Here is a 13135-nt window from a genome sequence, read left to right as displayed (position 1 = left end):
TATTGGCTCTATAGTTGGTACTGTACTACTGTTATCCCAACTTTATAGATGAAGATAAAGGCACAGAGATTAAAAACAAAAACCAAACAAACCAATGAATTAAAAATAATATCCCCCGGGGACACATAAACATTAAGTGGTGAGGCCAGGAGCCCAACAGGGGAAGTTAACTCCTCAGTGTGTACTCTTAGTCACTTACAGAGAGGGGCAGGGTGGGGTCTGAATGGGAAGTGTTGGTGAGAAAAGATTTTACTCTACCCTTCAAGATTCTTTTGACTGGTCATGAGACAGATTAACAGGAGAAAATCAAATTTAATTGCATATGTACAGGGTCCATAAGAATATGGAAGCCCACAGGCAGTCAGGCAACTGAGGCTTATATGACATCCAGAACTAAGAAGAAGGGGGCAGGGGTCTGGAGCCTCAAAGAGAAGGAAGACAATTCATAGAAGATGAAAAAGAGTAAATGTTTCATAAACAAATGCTTGCTAGGCCATATAGAAACAATGAAATAGACAGAGAACTTGCTAAGTTCCTCCCTGTCTACCTCCCCTAGTTCATATCATAATGTTGGTATCTATGGTGACAGATTCCTGTTGGAGCAAGTCCTCTATCTAATCTTCTAGGCAGTTAGGGGGAATGTCAAAGGTTCTTCCTGAGCCTTCTGTTTCCTTTTCTCTCTCTCTGTTTTTTTCTTTTTTTAATTTACATCCAGGTTAGTTAGCATACAGTGAAACAATGATTTCAGGAGTAGATTCCTTAAGCCCCTTACCCATTTAGCCCATCCCCCCCTCCCACAACCCCTCTAGCAACCCTCTGTTTGTTCTCTATATTTAAGTCTCTTATGTTTTGTCCCGCTCCCTGTTTTTACATTATTTTTGTTTCCCTTCCTTTATGTTCATCTGTTTTGTATATTAAAGTCCTCATATGAGTGAAGTCATATGATATTTGTCTTTCTCTGACTGACTCATTTCACTTGGCATAATAATACCCTCCAGTTCCATCCCTGTAGTTGCAAATGGCAAGATTTCATTCTTTTTGATTGCCGAGTAATACCCCATTATATATATATATACCACATCTTTGTCTATTCATCTGTTGATGGACATTTGGGCTGTTTCCATACTTTGGCTGAGCCTTCTGTTTCTTAAAAATAAACAGCCTAAAATAATCTGCATGCCAAGGAGACACATTTTGGGTGGCAAAGTTTGCTCCCATACAGAGGACAGAGATATTATGAGGAGACAGAATCTCAATCATTGAGAGGCTTGCAATCCATCAAAGTGTCTCATAACAAAAACCCAGATATCATCATCCTTTTAAAATGTATTTAATTTTTTTTAATTTTTAAAAATATTTATTCATTTTTGAGAGAGAGAGACACAGTGTGAGTTGGACAGGGGTAGAGAGAGAGGGAGACACAGAATCCGAAGCAGGCTCCAGGCTCTAAGTTGTCAGCACAGATCCCGATGCAGAGCTTGAACTCATGAACTGTGAGATCATGACCTGAACCGAAGTTGGACGCTTAACTGACTGAGTCACCCAGGTGTTCCCATCATCTTTCTTTAAATGTTTTTTTAATTTATTTTTGAGAGAGAGAGAGAGCACAAGAGTGCGTGTGGTGGAGGGGCAGAGAGAGGAGGACAGAGAATCTGAAGCAGGCTCAGCACTGACAGCAGAAAGCCTGATGCAAGGCTCGAATTCACAAGTCGTGAGATCATGACCTGAGCCAAAGTCAGTCATTTAACTGACTGAGCCACCCAGGCCCCCTTCCATCATCTTTTTAATACTTCTTTGTAGTTAGAAAGTCCACCTTCTGGAGTTGGAGAGAAGTCTATTTTGTCTGCACCTGACATCCACACAACTGCCTCTGTTTACCTGATCCTGCCATCATGCCCATGGCTGATCAGAACACAAATGCAAAGGAAGGAGACTACTTTCTAGGAAGAGAAAAGAGCCTCTGAGAAATCCCTGGTATAGAATTTTCCAGGAACTGAGAAAATAGTGGTATATAGAGAAAGACAGAGACAGACAGAGAAAGAAGAGCAAGAGGTGAGCAAGGCTGGACTGAATCATGTCTAGTCCTGTGGTACAATACGTGGCACCCTTTAAAACTTTGTTTTTTAAATATTTACTCAACATTTGTTTATAGCAGAAGCTGAGAGCTCTGCTTGGGAAAAGGGCAGAAGAAGAGGCTGCGCTCATTTGCTCATTTGCTCCATTGTCACAATTTAGCTCTGACCCCAACCATTACATCCAACTCAGCCAAACAGAGGTTCTAGGGTAACTAGCAGCTTCCTACTTCACATCGTCCCTCTCAACTGACCCCAGGTCTCATTCTAGCCATCTTCTGTTACTTCTCCAGCACACTCCTTGGGGTGTCATCCTCTCCCCACCGCCCCAGAGGGTCACAATCTCCCTGATCAGCTCCGGTCAGGATCTTGAAATATTTTAAGATCTCCAAACACATGCCATAATCTCTAAGAGGGGATATTTCTCTGGTAACGAGTCGGTGCCTGGTTATATTTTGTTGTCTCCCACAGAGAGTACTCCAAGCCTGTCCTTGTTTCTGAGATGAGGATAGATGGACTGCAGTGTCAAGTTTATAATCCCATGGGGCATTGTCCTAAGGGCATTGGGAGCATTGGAGGGTTTTATGCAGAATGAAGCGGCTTGTGTTCTAAGCAGACTACCCTGGAGGCAGTGGACAGAATCCTGCACAGGCCGTGCTTGGTGGGTCTGGAGAACTGAGGATGGAGAGGGCTGACGGGGATGACATTGGCACCTTTCAGTCTCCAGTCTGCCCAAATCCCCCACTCTCTTCCTTTTTCTTTTCTTAAAAGTAGTCATTGTTGCCATTGTGATCACCTTCATTATTATAAATTGCATGGCCCAGGATAAAATAAAAATGCAGAGTCCCTTGTTTAACAGTTATTAAGAATTTCAGGGCAAAAATTGCAAGTTGAGAGTTTTTTTGAGCCCAGTGCTGTGAGACTGCACAGGTCACACATCTGTGAAGCTGGCCTTGCTGGTAGCCACAACTTCTCTGTTCTAGTATGTTCTATGACAGGAACCCAGCTACTTACTGTTTCAACTTCTTCTTTGACTCTTTATTGACTCTTCTCTATTTTTTCTGCTTAATAGTTTCTGCTTGCTGTTTTCTTTCAGTATGTCATTTGGCCTCCATCCTGCTACTGACTAATGATTTTCTCTGAATATCCTGTTTTCACACCCCACATAAGAGGGTCTGATAGGTTGGAATAGATACTATCTAGGAGAGATTGTTTTTGTTGGGAAGCGCCCCATCATAATTAAACTCAAGGTCATAGGCTGACCTTGACTCAGGTGTCCACTTCTGGCCAGGCTGGCAGTGACACGTGGACAGAAGGGAATCCTGTGTAGGGCAGGCACAAGTGTATAATAGATTCCTCTCCAATAAAAAAAAATGTAGGGTTGAACCCTTGTCCGGGTTCTAGAACTATAAAGAATTATAGGAAACCATGATAGAGTCTCTCTTCCTGCACTCTCAGGGCTTATAAACTTACTGGAGGAAAAGGAGATAAAAACCTACATCACACTGTGAAAAACCTTACAGGACTGTGATAAGAAATACACCTCACTGGTTACCTGTGCCCCCATGCCCCTTGCTCTCCCAGTGGTAGTTGGGGAGTCAGATTGCCTGTATGGCATTCCTGGCCCTGTCACTTGATTGTTATGCGTCCTGGGGCATGTTCTTCTTCTTTGTGCCTCAATGTTCTCAAATTTGAAAAATTAGGACAATAAGAGTACAGTCCCAATCTCAGAGAGTTTTGTGAGATTATATGAGGTCATCTATTCCTGGTAAATAATTTGGCCTAATACTTTCTACCATAAATCTTTCTCTTCTTTGGGGTGCCTGGGTGGCTCAGTCCGTTAAGCGCCTGACTTCGGCTCAGGTCATGATCTCATGGTTCATGAGTTCAAGCCCTGCGTTGGGCTCTGTGCTAACAGCTCAGAGCCTATAGCCTGCTTTGGATTCTGTGTCTCCCTGTCTCTCTCTGCCCCTCCCCCACTCTCTCTCTTTCTCTCAAAAATAAATAAATAAATAAATAAATAAACAAACATAAAAATCTCTTTCTCTTCTTTTATTTATAAATTTCTCCTCCCCTTCTCGGAAAAGCAAATCATCTCTCTCTTGGTGCTGAAGGCCCATGCTCCTTTCTGATCTTATCATTTTGCTCAGAGTATTTCCACAAGAGATTTATCTTCACAGGCCAGGTTAAGTCCCAAGGCCTTTATGCAACTTTTCTTGATTATTTCAAATCACATATGGAGACTCAGAGAAGAGCTGAGTGTTGAAAGGACTTAGAACTCAGAGTGCTGCACCTCTTTACAGCTCAGGAAATTGAGGCTCTCAGAGCCCAACCTCTCTCTTTCCTAATCTCCTACTTACATCACTCATCTCTGGCATCCATAGTCCTAGGACTTCAACGTCCACTTCCTCTAGTCCTCCTGCTTCCTGTCTTAGCCTATAGAGCACAGTTTGAGTGACTCTTCCTTGTCCTTCCTCTCCCCAGAATAGGTTAATCCTACAGACTGCCTTTTTGCTGAGCTGCCTGTTCTTCCCCTTGGAAGACTTCATTCAAAAAGCAGTTTAGGAATTACTACTGTAGTTAGTGGTTTAATACTCCACTCACTGGAATGAAAGCTTTGTTGTTTGTTTAATCAAATATTTGCTGGGTGTCTACCATGTGCACGGTGGTATGCTGTCTGTTGGAGATTTAACGGTGAACTGGACAGGTCTGGTCCTTGCCTTCATGGATTTTAGATAAAGCCATCAGATTGAAAAGTGAAAGGAGCTTCTGGAACTTTTGGGAGCTCTCATGGACTACATGTAGCTAAAGAAAATGAACAGTACTGGAAATTTTATCCCTGCTAAACGGAAGCAAAATAGTGACGTTATTTTTACAATCAAACATAAGCTAACAGAAATATCTCAAGTGATCCGAGTAGCACAACAAAGAACAATGTTTTGAAAATGAAATACTACCTTCTTTAATCTAGAATCCTCTTTCAAAGGCCAAGAACCAACATTTACTCCAGTCTTAGTTGTCTAAGCCACTCTAATGCTCTGTTTTTTCCAACTGTTTGTTTCATAAAACCAATCTAGTTCCTTGCCACACAAGTGGCATGAACCCTGAGCACCTGAGCAGTTATCTTCCTTTGCAAACTAATCTGAGTGCAAACAAAGCCCTTCACTTGAAGGTCAAGAGTTTCTTTTGTCCTTTAAATAAAAAAAGGAATCAAAATCTGGTGAAATGACACTAACTTGTAAACATCCAATCCATTTAGGGTGAGACTAGTAATTTTCTAGGCTTCAAATTGTTCACTTAGGGAAACCACCTTCTGCTAGTCTGTTTGAAAATACTCTACTTAGAGATTACAACGTTCATGCCATCCTTTTTCTGTTTCACTGTCTCATAGGCAGTTCAATATCAACAAGTCCCAAATTGAATTATGATCCAGTCACCCTCTTTTTTTTCAACGTTTATTTATTTATTTGGGACAGAGAGAGACAGAGCATGAACGGGGGAGGGGCAGAGAGAGAGGGAGACACAGAATAGGAAACAGGCTCCAGGCTCTGAGCCATCAGCCCAGAGCCCGACGCGGGGCTCGAACCCACGGACCGCGAGATCGTGACCTGGCCGAAGTCGGACGCTTAACAGACTGCGCCACCCAGGCGCCCCCAGTCACCCTCTTTTTATTCTTACTATGTGTTAATGACACCTCTGAACTAGATAAGTCCAAGATTCAGTCTCTTATTCAAAAACAAATTCTACACTTTTAACCTAAATGTCTCTTGAATTTGCCTCCCAATCCCCCTTGCCATCCTGCCTTCTGCTGCTGGCTCAGGTCTTCACATCTTCATCAAGCCTTCACTGTACTTGGGCTGTGGCTTCCTAATTTTTCTCAAGCCATCACTCTCCTCTTCCTGTATCTTACATTCCCATTGCACCACAATGAACTGCCTGAACTTCCCCTCCGGTCATTTACCTGTTGCAACCCCATCAGGGATTTTGTATTATTACCAGCAGTTTTTCTCAAGATGATGGGACTCTTTTGAAAGTTTTGGAGGGGCAAGAAATTCTTCGTTGTGCTGGACAGTCCACTGACACCATAAGACATTAAATGTACCTGGATGCGGGCTACTAAGTGCCAGTAGAAACCCCCTGGTCTTTGTGACAACCAAGAAATGTACTCAGACAAGCCCTGGTACCGGCCCTGTTGACAGTCACTTGTAAAAGAAAAGCCTGTACTTCTCAATGTGGTCTAGGAAGCCCTCAAAGACCCAACCCCTCAAAGACCTAGACTTCTGGCTGCTGTACTTCTACAGCACACTGGGTTCTCTTACACTGATTGCTGTGCAGTGTCACCCATGTGACATCTTCTCCAGCCTTCTTATCCAGTTAAGTCCTCATTCTTCAAGACTCAGTTAAGGGTTTCCTCCTTCCAGAGGCCTTCCATGAATATCTTCCTTTACTTTGTCTCTCTTTGTCCCTTCCTTTTGCCCCACCCCCATTCCAGCACCAACTGGACAAATGCTCCTCCTTTGAGTGCAGCCCACACCGTGGGAATACTATCCCAACACCGATCAAGTTACGATGACCTTTCCATGCTTGACTGCTCCATTAATGTTTCTGTGCACAGGGTGGAAGAGACAGATGAACCTTCCAGGTTCCCCTATATTTGTGTCCTAAGGCTGCTGAAACAAATTCCCAAGGACCAGTTGGCTTAAAACAAGAGACATATATTCTTTCAGACCTCTGGAGGCTGGAAGTCTGAAACCAAGGTATCAGCAGGGCCAGACTCCTTCCAAATGCTCTAGAGGAGAATCCTCCTTGCTTCTTCCAGCTTCTCATGGCTCCAGGTGTTCCTTGGCCAGTAGTTGTATCAGTCCAGTCTCTGCTTCTATCTTCACTTGGCCTTCTCCTCTTCTCTGCCTCTTCTGCTCTTCTGTCCTTTATGTGGACACTTGTCATTGGATGTAGGACCTACGTGGGTAATCTGGGATGATCTCATTTCAAGATCCTTAACTTAATTACATATGCACAGACTCTTGTTCCAAATAAGGTCATAACCACAGATTATGGGGTTTCAGAGGTGGACATACCTTTTTCGGGGAGCCATTATTTAACCTGCTGCACCGTCCAACTGTGAGAAGTCTGTTTGGCAAATAGCCTCAGGCTGTCAGCTTTTTCAGGGACTGAGGGATCAGTTCCATTAGGAGAGCTCTGTTAGACCAGGTTACCTGATCATAGCAAATTGGGATGGGTCACTGAGAATTAGGCCACCTTATCACCTGGCACTGATTGGAAACACCCATAACCAAATTCTTTCTTCTTTACTTTAATTTCCTTATAGAGTAGTCTCCTCCCAACACCCCATGCCCGGCAGTTTCACTTTCTGTGGTTTCAGTTACCCGTGGTCACTGCAGTCCCAAGGCAGATGATCCTCCTTCTGACGTATCATCAGAAGGTCAATAGTAGCCTCATGCTATGTCACAGTGCCTACGTCATTCACCTCCCTTCATCGCATCATGCAGGTACTTTGTCATCTCACGTCATCACAAGAAGGAAGAGTACAGTGTAACAACAATATTTTGAGAAACAACATATTGTTATAATTGTTCTATCAGTTGTTGTTAATCTCTTGCTGTGCCTAATTTATAAAATCATAGGTGTGTATGTACAAGAAAAAACAGTGTATATAGGATTTGGTACTACCTGTGGTTTCAGGCCTCCTCTGGGGGTCTTGGAACATGTCCCCTGCAGATAAGGGGGCTGCTGTACTCATACTCACCAAGTGTCTTTCAATGCAGGTATTTGTGGAGGGCCTTCTGAACCTGACACAGAATGAAACACTGAGGTTGCTACAGAAAAAGCCCCCTAGATTCCCTTGTCCTCCTGAAGCCAACCTTCCCATAGGGTAGATGGGAAGCAGGAAGAACACAGGCAGCTGGCGAATAAGTGCCATGAGGAATGGGAAAGTGGTGACTTCTGAGAGGGGGCGAGGTTGGGCTCTGCCAGCCTCAATTTCTTGAGCTGTAAAGAGGGCTGCACTCTGAAGTCTAAGTTCTCTCAACACTCGTTTCTGCTCTGTGAGTCTCTAGATATGGGTTGAAATAATTGAGTAAAGTTTTTTTAATGTTTATTTATTTATTTATTTTGAGAGAGAGAGAGAGAGAGAGAGAGAGAGAGAAGGTAGGGGAGGGGCAGAGAGAGAGGGGGAGAGAATCCCAAATAGGCTCCACACTTTCAGCACAGAGCCTGACATGGGGCTCGAAGTCATGAACCGTGAGGTCATGACCTGAGCCGAAACCAAGAGTTAGACACTTAACCAACTGAGCTACCCAGGCGCCCCTTGAGGAAAGTTTTATAAGGGCCTTGGGACTTAAGCTGGGATGCCAAGAGTAGGTGGGGCTTAGAGAAGAGGGAAGTGAAGGGAGGACAGCCCAGCCTGAAGGAAAGGATGGGGGCAGGAGAAGCATGGATATCTTTAGGGAGGGGGGGTAGGATGTGCCTGCCCCAGAGGAGGAGACATGGCCGGGGAGTAACATCAGGGCTTCAGATGTGAGACAGCAGGCAATGAGGATGGGAAAATGGGGCCCATATGCAAGGCCTCAAAGGCCAGTTTGCTGACAGTGAATGGCCCTTCACAGAGCCATTGAAGGAGTTTCAGAAAAGAGGGGAGTTGAGGTTATAAAAGTAGTATTTTTCTTTTTTTACATGTTCAAGACATGGTATAGGTGAGAAAATGTGAGAGACCAAACACCGGAAGCCAACTCAAGATGTTGTGGTAGTTGCCCGGGTGTATGACAGAGTGGGATTGGGAATTAAGGCAGCAGTAGTATTAGAAACCCACATGAGTTGTAGGTTTAATTGCTATGAACTTTAAAGAGAGAGGAATCCTAAATGATTCCAAAGTTAAGATCCTGGGAAACGCCCAGAAGTAGGAACACTTGGGAGTCCAGATGAAAAAGACTCTGACCTTGCTTTGGGACATGCTGAGTTGTGGTAATGTCAGGACATTCAAATAGAAATGTCCGGCTGTTTGTTAGAGATGCCTCATTGCGGCCCTGTCACTGCGGCAGCACTGTCCTGTCACAGTCTGTCCTAATGGGCTGTCTCTCCATTGCTCCTGGGAAGACAGCCTCCTGTTAACTCCACAAAGGCATTCTCTGTCTTATCTTGAATGTGACCTTTCCCTCAATGTGTAATATCTGCTTCTGGATCTTTTGGTGTGTTAGCATCCGTTTTCCAGTCTCTGGTGGCTGAAAAGAGGCAGAGGAAAGGAGGTCAGGGCAGCATCTATTTATTTGGGCAACAGGTATTTATTGAGCACCTCCTGTGTGCCAGGCATGGGCCTCTGAGAGGAGTAAAACAAACCGGGTCCACGTGGGGGTGGGAAGACAGATGGTAAATGAGGGTGAAGAGGGCAAGAAGGAAATTGTAGGATTCTTTGAAGTAAGGCAGGGAGGCCTGGAGAGCCCCGAGGGGTTACGAGAGTTTCTAAAGGAGCAGCTTTTAAGCAAAATCTCAAAAGGTCCTCCGGAATTATTCAGGGCAGGGCTGCACAACCGCAGGGGGTGCCTTTCACATTGTACTCTGTGTAACTGAACCCCATGGAGATAAACAAGAAACTGGTGCAGGATGAGGGTTGGGCAATGTGATGGGGTGGGGGGCGGGCGGCAGGTGGTGGGATGGGACTTTTTTAGTTAGAAGAAAATCTTGGGGAATTTACTGCAGCTCAGTTCTTGCAGGGACCCTGAGCTGATCAGAGTTAAGATACTGACTCATGCTAACTAAACTCACAAGGCATTAATAAATATAAACCAGCATAGCTATTTGCTCATTTCCATGAGAAATTAGAATATATATCTGTCACGCAGACCGGAGATTGACAGCTTTGAGGTGCTGATTCATGCTAACTAAACTCCCAAGGTATTAATATATGCAAGCCAGCATGCCAGTTTGTTAATTTTCTATGAGAAACAGAGTTGATCTGGCAAGGAGACTAGAGATTGACAGTGCGTCCTCTCCTTATGGGGGGGGCTCCCTGGGAAGACCAATTATCCCAGGGTTTCGTGGAGAGCCTGGGATCAGAGGAAAGAGCAGTTAGCGACACAACTTGAAGACCTAAGGGACCTCGGGCTTTATGTCTGAAGTGTCCATCTCTTGTTGGGGACAGGCTCAGTGGGTTTGTCAGGGGAGAGGGGCGAGGTAGGGGCTCAGCCTACCTTGACCTCTTTGCACCTCTCTGCTCCAAAGCTTATTAACCTTCCTGACCCTCCCACTCTTCCTTTAAATGTGTGACTGCTAACGGTAGCTTGGGATTAACCCATTTACTGCATAACTTTATAAAATCAGCCTTTCATGCGGGTTTCAGTAATTTAACTCTCTGGTACTCCCATTGTTCAAGTTCTCAGTGTCACCTTTCTGCTGTCCTCAATGCACTTTTACAAGCCAATTTGGTACCTTGGATTATTGTAGTAACAGTACAGTAGTCTGTGGTTTTAGGGCAAGCTGAATGCAAATCAGCCTTTAATCAGGTGAAAAGCAGGATAACTTTGGGGTCTAGGTTAAGTCACCCCTTCGTTATAAGAACTCACACCTGCTGATTTCGGCTCCACCCTCTCGTGGGTGCCTGTGCAGGCCTGGCTAAGCACTGCCCTGCCACCGGAAGCTCGGGCGTGACCTACACGGGCTCCTTCTCAGTCTGGATACTCAGCGTGAAAGGCAGAGTCATAGCCCCTCCCAGAGATGGCCATGTGACCATGTACTTCCCACAGCCAAGGGACTGACACAATTGAGGATTTTGAGATGGGGATTTGGGGCGGTGGCTGGGGATTGCTGTGGGTTATCCGAACCCAGGGTAATCGCAAGGGGCCTTATGGGGAAGATGGGAGGCCAGAGAAGTGAGAGAAAGAGACGCACTGATGGAAGCAAGAAGTCAGAGAAAGGGAGAGGTGGCGGACTCTGCTGGCTTTGAAGATGGAGGAAGGAGACCCCAGCCAAGGAGGGTGGCAGCCTCTAGAAGCTGGAAAGGGCAAAGAAGGACTGTCCCCTGGAGCCTCTAGGAGAAACACAGCCCTGCTGGCATTTTGATGTTAGGATTTCTGATACACAGAACTGTAAGATAATAAACTTGTGTTCTGTGTGTGTGACACCACCGAGGTTGCGGTCATTTGTTGTAGTGGCGACGAGAAACTTATATACTCAGCTTTTTTTGTCTCCAGGACCTACCTGGCAATGTTCCTCCTGCGCTTGAGAGCCCTGAGATGGAGCAGAATATGGGACTCCAGAATACAGCACTTTGGCGTGTGGACTATTTTGAGCTGATGGCAATCTTAAGTCCTAACAGACTTAGAAAGAGTTGGGTTTTTCTCACTTTCTACCTCCCTCCCGCCCTCCCATCCTTCTTCCCTTTCTTTCTTTCTTTCTTTCTTTCTTTCTTTCTTTCTTTCTTTCACCTCTCCCTTAACTGCTTAAAAGAATTTAGATTAAGGGCCTATACCAGGAAGAGAGCTACTCCCAAAGATAACTTTTTAAAAGTTTATTTATCTGAGAGAGAGAGAGAGAAAGAGAGAGCACCAACAGGGGAGGGAGAGAGAGAGGGTGGGAGGGAGAGAATCCCAAGCAGGGGGGGTATGCACTGACAGCACAGAGCCCAATGCAGTGCTCAAATTCGTGAACTGTGAGATCATGACCTAAGCAGAAACCAAGAGTCTGGAGCTTAACCAACTGAGCCACCCAGGTGCTCCCAGAGATAATTTTTAAAAAATGTTTATTTTTGAGAGAGAGAGAGAGAGAGAGAGGCAGAAAGAGAGAGGGAGACACAGAATCCAAAGCAGGCTCCAGGCTCTGAGCTGTCAGCGCAGAGCCTGATACGGGACTTGAACTCACAGATCATGAGATCATGACCTGAGTCGAAGTCATATGCTTAACCAACTGAGCCACCCAGGTGCCCCGAGATAACTTTTTATATCTGCATGGCATGCAAACATGTGTGTATCAAGCATTGGCTTTTCCCAGCTTTCTGTGAATTGTCTTCCTCCCCTGTGAAGTCCCAGATCCCTACCCCCTTTACCTCAGCTCAAATTGTATACAAGCCTCAGCTGCCTGGCTATCCGAGAGCCTCATATCTTTGGGGGTTCCCATACATATGAAATTAGCTTTTTTTTCCTCCTGTTAATCTGCCAGTTTAATCACTAGACTAGCCAAAGAATCTAAAGAGAAGAAGGGAAAAGTTTTCCTCCCCTACAGCCCCATCACTCAGGATACATCCGAGAGTCTGTTGGTGACAGCCAAGTACCCAGTGTTTATGTAGGGTGACAGTTATGCTTCTCACAAATAGTACAGCATTAAAACCTCCATCTCGCTGCTGCCTGTTGGTAAGTGGTGGTCCCATGCCCTGGGCCCAAAATACAGTTGTGCTGTCCCTGCCTGTGCTGACTCGGCCCTCCTAGGGTGCTGATGAAGACACTGGCTTCCTCTGCAACTACTTGTTCAGATCAGCTCTACAGGGGCCTTAAGCAACATGAGAAATAGGTCCAAGATTCTCATCATGATGCAGGTTTTGTATCAAAAATGCACAATCAAGCGACTGGAACAGGAAATAATTAATCAGGACATTACAGAGCAGTTAAGTATAATTAATTCATACAAAAGAATGTGAGTGTGCAGTTTTAGCTGCCAGAGTGATTTTATTTCCCTGCAAATTTAGTTCAAGATAAACAAACATCAGAATAATCTTTTCAGGTTTTTCATGACTCATGGGTTATTTCCTTCTTTCTAGTTACCAAAAATATTATTAAACTCCTACACTAATAACACCTCTAAGTTGATCATAATCCAGAGAAAGAGCTCCTTGCTCCTAGGAAATGAGAAATTAACCCTGTAGTAGAAATCGCTTCCTGCATTTGTGTGTGTGTGTGTGTGTGTGTGTGTGTGTGTGCGTGTGCGTGTTAGAAGGTGGTGCTGAATAAAAGCTGGAAGGAAATTTGATTTCTGCCCAAACATCTTAAAATCTAAGCAGGATGCCTAAAAGATTTATGTTGTGAAAACACCATCTAAGAAAGTGACTTAATCTCAAGGGT

General features: G+C 44.7%; 1 long non-coding RNA gene across 2 annotated transcripts in view; it reads right to left on the bottom strand.

The window, feature by feature from the left end:
• Nucleotides 1–7321, bottom strand: part of LOC124526636 (uncharacterized) — a 55819-nt gene extending 48498 nt beyond the window's left edge. For both annotated transcript variants that reach the window (XR_006965708.1, XR_006965706.1), the window contains exon 1: nt 7151–7321. This is a non-coding gene — a long non-coding RNA (uncharacterized LOC124526636). The remainder of the gene's footprint in view (nt 1–7150) is intronic.
• Nucleotides 7322–13135: the final 5814 nt, after the last annotated feature.

The sequence above is a fragment of the Lynx rufus genome, unplaced genomic scaffold, assembly GCF_022079265.1.
Source record: "Lynx rufus isolate CCGP_SWC_20201006 ecotype Redwood Valley unplaced genomic scaffold, mLynRuf1.p SCAF_5, whole genome shotgun sequence".
In the NCBI taxonomy this organism is placed as follows: Eukaryota; Metazoa; Chordata; class Mammalia; order Carnivora; family Felidae; genus Lynx; species Lynx rufus.
This window is presented reverse-complemented; position numbering and strand designations above follow the sequence as displayed.